Below are 8,198 nucleotides of genomic sequence, written 5' to 3' on the forward strand. Positions count from 1 at the left end.
AAAATAAATAATACAAACAAAGGGAGAAAAGTGAAATAAAGTTCCAGACTTACAAGTTTGATAAATACCATACAATAATTAATCAATTCATTTAGCTAGAATAAGTCGAAAGTGGTAGTAATTACTACCTTGGACTTATTTCAAATAAGCATTTGATTTAATCTCTCAATTTCTTTTCTATGTCGGACTACAAAATCTTGAGTCTTCTAACATCAGTCCAAAGATTTCTACATAAACACCTAATTTTTCTTTTTGTTCGCTACCTAGTGGGTCTAATTGTCCAAGTTTATGTATACATATATAGTAATAACTAAATAGAATAAGCAAGTAATTGATAAGCGAGACATCACAAAATGTTCAAAAGGCTCAAGATGTATCTCCATATAAGAAGAATAGTGAAACATGTATGCTTAACATTACAAATCATAAGAACTCATGCAATGTTTAATTTTCATTGCTTAAAGGGTAATGAGTCTTTGCAAATTAAACACATCTTAGTGTAATCACACAGAGCCACATCACTCAATCAAGGCCTGATATTACTTTAGTATCAAATATGAAGTGTACATCCTCAACTCCTGTTTTATATGATTGTATGACATACATAAATTAAATATCAATCAAAGTTAGAATATATTACAAGATGTAAAACTTAATAAGGATTGTTACAATTTACATAATTATTTTTTCTTAAAAAATATTTCTGTATTCAACTTTAACATTAACAGTAAAGTTAATGGTCAAATCCTCTTAGCTTTATTGTCTACCTATGTTTATCATCTATGAAAACTCTGTATAAATTTATATATATATAAATCATGAACCTCATTTATAATTAAAATTAAACTAATATATTTTCACTCACATGTCTCAAAGCTATTAATATTTGAACTTATCATCTGTGATAATAAGCAAGAATGTAGAGTTACAAACCACCAAAAAATATTGTGACTTCATTGGACTTGTCTTGACTAACACTAATAATAAAGCCACATATCTTTTGTTGAAATGGTAATTAATCAAAACAATATTGCTAAAGTTATATAATTACAATAACATAGTTTTTAATATCAATTTATATAATTAAAAAAAAATTAAAGATATACGAAGATATGGGCAAAGTAACATTCACACACACATACATAAAAAACTAAGATATGCAAAGAGTTTTCAAAAATAATATTATGAAGAAGATAATTAACATTTAGATCTCTTTTTGCTTTGGCAGGAAAAAAAAAAGGGAGAATTACTAAAATTTGGAGATAAAATTTCAGGAAAAAAGTTACAATAGTTCCTTCTATGATATTAGAGCATTTGAAATCTTCATTACCTTTTTTTAGTGTGCAAATACAAAATACAAAATAAAATAACCAAAATCCACAAACGATACTAAATTCTTGATTAATTTATATTTTTCAAGTAAAGAAAAAAATTAACAAAAATTCAAAGAAAAAAGTATGTATAATTTATCATTAAATAGGAAAATTTCAAATGATAACTCCTGTAAAAAGCCTTTTCTGTCTTTGAGAGACCATGCTAATATTGGTAGGAGGGAGAGACCTAAGAATCCAGAAAATGTTGCAGGGAATGAGAAAAATAATCGAAATAAAACATAGAAATAACATGAAGTTAATGATTCATCAATCTATTAACATGTTTTGATTTACTACAAAAAAATAAATAAATAAATAACTGTAAATAATGAGGAAATAAAGCTTTGTTGGTGACCCTGGACCTGAAGAAGATAACAGCAAGACAGAAAAAGAGGGATGGAAAAGAGACAGGAAGATAACTTTTATTGTGACAATGTGACAAAGAGATGTAGAGAGAGACTTAATATAATAAGAGGAAAAAATGAGAGAGGGTTTTGGTTTTAAATTCTAATTAATTCTATAAAATAAAACGCTTTCTATATTAATCCTAAAAAAAAAAAAAACGCTTGCATAGATAGAGAGAGAAAAAAAAAATTAATATTGTAATTAAATAAGAAATAAAATTCAAATTAATTAATTAAGTGGGGGAGAAGGAGAGACATGGGGAGAGGTACGGTTAGGCTTAGGTTTGAATAGATGCATTAAATAAAAATAATGCAAAAATTTAAGTAAAAATCTTTAAAAAATTAAAAAAACCATAAAATCTGAAAAAATAGAAATATTAGCATCTTGAATGGATAGACTGCCACATCATTTGTCCTAACAGTAACATTATATAAATATATAGATTAACATGTTTTGATTTACTACAAAAAAATAAATAAATAAATAACTGTAAATAATGAGGAAATAAAGCTTTGTTGGTGACCCTGGACCTGAAGAAGATAACAGCAAGACAGAAAAAGAGGGATGGAAAAGAGACAGGAAGATAACTTTTATTGTGACAATGTGACAAAGAGATGTAGAGAGAGACTTAATATAATAAGAGGAAAAAATGAGAGAGGGTTTTGGTTTTAAATTCTAATTAATTCTATAAAATAAAACGCTTTCTATATTAATCCTAAAAAAAAAAAAAACGCTTGCATAGATAGAGAGAGAAAAAAAAAATTAATATTGTAATTAAATAAGAAATAAAATTCAAATTAATTAATTAAGTGGGGGAGAAGGAGAGACATGGGGAGAGGTACGGTTAGGCTTAGGTTTGAATAGATGCATTAAATAAAAATAATGCAAAAATTTAAGTAAAAATCTTTAAAAAATTAAAAAAACCATAAAATCTGAAAAAATAGAAATATTAGCATCTTGAATGGATAGACTGCCACATCATTTGTCCTAACAGTAACATTATATAAATATATAGATAGATTGATAGGATTCTATAAATAAAATCAAGAATTAAGTAGGGCTGTGTTCATTGATCACTGTTTTTAGATCCAACTAGGTCCAATCAAATTATACATTGGATGTTGGATTTCTCCAACCGATCTAATTTTATACTGTAGGCTCAACCGAACCAAACTGATCCAATAAATCATTGGATTGAATCGATTCCATCCAATAGATGAATTCTTGTATTGGATCAGATCCATCCAATATTTTTTAGACCAGATTGTGTCCATCCAATATTTTCAATTCAATATTAATTGGATTGATTGAATCCATCCAATTCAATCCTTAAAAGAGTAAAACTTGATTTTTCACCTAAACGGCTAATATATTAGTTAAAAATATTACAACCCAACATAAATCCAACCTAAATATAACATAAGTCTAACATAAATTCATCCTAAATTGTAACCTAATGACTTTAAAAAAAAAAATTAAAAATGACTTAAAGAAAACATTATGACTAATATAGCATGAGTTGGATTGGACTGTTGGAGTGAAGACCACAAAATGTTGTTATATCACAAATAATTAATCTTTCCATCAGGTCCGCAGTTGCAAATATTTAACAGACTGATCAAATCAAAAGATGTTAATTAGTGTTTGATATATATGGGTCCGGTTTTAATGGAAACCGAAATATATACCCACTGATGGAACCCTCATTTTTAACCCTTAGATCTTAATCTAATGGTTGATAATTGCTGACTAGGCTAAGTTCACTTTTTGACTTTTCAAACGGTTGGAAGGGCAACTTGATGGTGACTTGCTGACATGGACTTATATTTAAAATTTATTTAATAAATTAAAAAATAAACTAATAAAGATTCATTCTTAGATTCTTTTTCATTCTCTTTCCATTATTTATCCATTCATTCCCGTTCCATATTCATTCCTTTGTGCATTAAATGCAGTTATCGAAAATATCAATAAAATTAAACAAAAAACGAATTTTTTTTAACTTTGTGGACTATTTAATAATAGTTTTTTTGAATTAATAAATAAAATATAATAGTAGTATATTTTTTATTTAAAAAAACAGATCTTTTTAAAAAATAATTTAAATAAAAAGTTAAAAAATTCTTTTTTTGTTTTTTAAAAATACATCATACTTCTTTTTATATATATATATATATATATATATATATATATATATATTATAAAACTTGGTTGTGACTCACTTATGTATTCTCAAAAAACTTCTTACTATTTTGTATCCAAGTTTGAAGACTCAACCAAAATATTGTACAAGTATTTTATGTAAATTATTTATCACATTTGTTGAAAGTTTATTCTTTGTCTTTTTTATTATCTTAATTTTTTTTTATCTTACTTTGGTAGATGGAAACAGAAAATAAATGGAGGATTCACATAGAGAATGAGATAAATGATCTAAAATATGAATTGGCATCTTTGAGTTATCTTAAAGAAGAAGTTAAAGCATTGAAATCACTTATGTTAGAGAATGAACTTCACCCTATGGTCATAAAAAAATGTAAAACAACAAATGCATCATTAAATTGTAAAACTTCATCATCCACATTAGTTCGTAAGGTTGTGTTGTTTAAAGAATTCAAAGTTACCAATCAACTAAGGTTGAAAGATAGACAAGTGTTAGAGTACATATTTTCGGACTCAAAACAAAGGTTATAATTAATTCTTTATTTTTTTTTTCAAAAAATCGAATCCTTAATTATTTGATTTTTTATTTTGATATTCTTTTTATATATAGTGATGTTATAGTAGTGTTTGGAGGCAATTATCTACAACGTTCAGACTTTCGATACCTTAGACCAGAGACTTGGGTTGAATCATCGGTAAAAATAAATACATCTTTAAATGTTATAACTCAGACAATAGTATGGAATGAACAATAATTAGTTTTTTAGTAGGTTATTACTATGATTTCTCTATTCTGGACGGAGGAAGAAAGGAGAAGGAGTGGTGGTTGCTCCACCATTTTGTATCTTCCATGCCGATTATTGGTTAGTTCTTATTTGATTTTATATTATTCTAATACCTTCGCAAGAATTATTGCACATAATGTTGATCTCAACATATTTCTAATTTTCAAATAGAAAGAATCTTTACCGTATCGTGACTTACCATTACATGAAGTTTGGAGGGAAATGGATTACTACAACATATTCATGGGAAATCTTGATTTCTGCAAAGAAGTAAGGTTTTATTGCTCTCAGTCTTTTCTTTTTACATATTCCTATTGCATATATTTTATTTGTTGTAAGTCTAAACGTTCTTGTAGATATGTATTCTGATTTTATCGTCCAGCCACTATTGCCTTGCTCCAGTTATTATATCTCTAAAGACGGTAGAAGTGTGGGACTCACTTGCTGATGAAAAAACTCCAGTTCGACAATCTAATAAGATTAAGGAAATAGTAAGTATTGAATTCATTGTATGGAAAATGAGAGATTTATAATTTTATTGCTTAATTTATGTATTGTAAATAATTTTACAGCTGCGCAATCTAGATTTGGCAATGGCGAACCAAATTAAAAAAAGACCGTCAACTTTTAGCTTTGCTAGTATTCATTAAATAAACATATAATTAAAAGGATCTTTAATATTCTTAAACAAAAAAAGGATATTTAATATTTTTCCAAAAAAGAAGCATAGTAAAAGTTTAAATATTTTTTTCTCAGAAAATAATAAATAAATTTAGGCTAATTAGGATTTCTTTCCCCCCAAAATTTGACATGTACCAAATTATGCTCCTTGAATTTTTAAAGTCGTTAAAAATACCCCCTGAACTATTGAGATTGTTGAATTTAAGGACTTTTGTCCAATTTTAATAAAAAAATTCTAACATGGATGAAAGTTTAAGGGGCATGATTTAGTACATATCAAAGTTCGAGAGCCGTAATTTGGTAGATATCAAAGTCTGGGGAGCATGGTTTAGTACATAAACAATAACTAAAATAGTAAAATTGAATGAAATTAGATAAAAGTTCTTGAATCTAACAATCTCAATAGTTCAGGGGGAATTTTTAACGACTAAAAAAATTCAGGGGGTATGATTGTTGGGTCTTATGCCCTAAATAAAACTCATTTCAATATAATCAGATTTACTTATTAATATAGATCAGAAATAACATTTAATGTTGCATGGTTCACATGATTTGTTTCATGATTATATGTAAATAATGTATAAATTCATCTGAAACCCTTTTCACATACTTGATCCTGTTGTCAACACATTGGAAAGTAAACATGACTATGTGAATAAAGATTCCTAGATTTATCAGACATAGGGTTTTACTGATATGATAATCTACAACAGAGTTTACTTGCATTTGGAGAAATGCTATGTTCTTTCCAGAGCATTTGTTAAAGTAAAGCTCAGGTTGGATGCATGGAGTATGCATCGGAAGGGACCGATATTAAACTTTGACTTAGATTTATTAAACTTACCGTAATATCTATTCAAGTCAATATCGCCTAGTTGATCCTAGATCAAATGATCTTAATCCTGTTATGATTAGTCTCAATCTCAAGAGGCTATTCGTGTTCTTTGATTTGTTAGTTAAGCCTACTTTTAGGTCAGGGTGATACGTACATTTTGGGAACACGGTAGTGCAATTGAGTGGGAGCGCTAACATAAACATGGAATCTATACCTTCTATCTGGCGAATAGTAAGTAAAGGATGATCTCCTTCGAGCTTGACCAAACGAAAATAAATGGTGGAGATCTCATTTCACATAAGCTGAAATATCATTTATACGGGGTTAAGTGTTTTAAGGATTAAATACATTGTAGGGTGTAACGATAATCTAATCCCTTTAAAGTGTAGATCATTCATATAGAGGATCATTGATCAAATTAGGATTATAACAATGGATAACTAATGATGTGTCTATATGGTGGAACATATAGAGCATTCTATATACTGAGAGTGCAATTCTAAGTTCTATGCGTGGATTCAACGAAGATTTAATAAGTTAGTGAATTTTAGTAATAAATTCTTGATGTACTTATTGGAAGCTCGGTTATATAGACCCATGGTCCCCGCACTAGTTGAGATAATATTGCTTGTAAGACTCATGTAATTGGTTTTGATTAATCAATTATAATTCTCAAATTAGACTATGTCTATTTGTGAATTTTTCACTAAGTAAGGGCGAAATTGTAAAGAAAGAGTTTTAGGGGCATATTTGTTAATTATGATACTTTGTATGGTTCAATTAATAAATATGATAAATGACAATATTATTTAATAATTATTTATAGTTATTAAATAGTTAGAATTGACATTTAAATGGTTGAATTAGAAAATTGGCGTTTTTGAGAAAATCAGATTCAGAAAAAATAAAACTACAAAATTGCAAAAAGTGAGGCCCAAATCCACTATGCATGGCCGGCCACTTTTGTAGGGAATTTAAACTGATATTTTCATTATTTTAATGCCAAATAATTCAAACCTAACCCTAGTGGAATGCTATAAATAGATAGTGAAGGCTTCAGGAAATTTACACTTAAATTTACACACTTTCCTTCTGACTTTTCATTCAGAAAAACTGAGCCTCTCTCTCTCCCTATCTTTAGCCGCCACTTCTTCTCTCTCTTGTTCATTGAAATTTCGAAATTCTTAGTGTTAGAGTTGTGCCCACACACAACAAGTGATACCTCAATCATAGTGAGGAAGATCGTGAAGAAAGACTTTCAGCAAGAAGGAATTTCAGCACTAAATAATCAGAGAAAGAGATCCAGGTTCAGATATTGATAATGCTCTGCTACAGAAAGGAATCAAGGGCTAGATATCTGAATGGAAGGAGTCATATTATTCCGCTGCACCCAATGTAAGGTTTACTAAACTTTATATGTGTTTATTTCATCGTTTTAGAAAGTTCATATTTAGGGTGTTAATCAACATACTTGTGAGTAGATCTAAGATCCTGGTAAAATAATTTCCAACAACTGGCCTTAGAGCCATGGTAATTGATTTTCTTGCAAGAAATTTGGACTTTAAAACGATTGTTTGATGTTTTGGATGGTATCATGTTGTATTGAGTGTTATTTGATGATTGATTGATATTTGTGAATTTTCGTGAAAAATAATTGAATATCTGTTTCTGGAATTATTTTTATTGGATAGTATGGAAAAAATTAAGCAAGTTACTTTTTTACAGAACTCAATTTCGATTTAATTTGAATTAGTTATGATTTTTTGAAGTTTCGGAAAAAATTCGGGATAGAGCAACAAAGTTGCGCGCGCAGAAATCATGCAGATTTCCCCTGCGCCGAGTTTGCACGCCCAAATCACCCATGCACGCACGCGGACGGGTATGCACAGCATCCCGTACGTACAGCTTGCAATTTTTTTGTTTTTCTTTGTTTTTTCATGCTTTTTCATGGAATTA

The sequence above is a fragment of the Cannabis sativa genome, chromosome 6 (genome assembly GCF_029168945.1).
Source record: "Cannabis sativa cultivar Pink pepper isolate KNU-18-1 chromosome 6, ASM2916894v1, whole genome shotgun sequence".
NCBI classification, from domain to species: Eukaryota; Viridiplantae; Streptophyta; class Magnoliopsida; order Rosales; family Cannabaceae; genus Cannabis; species Cannabis sativa.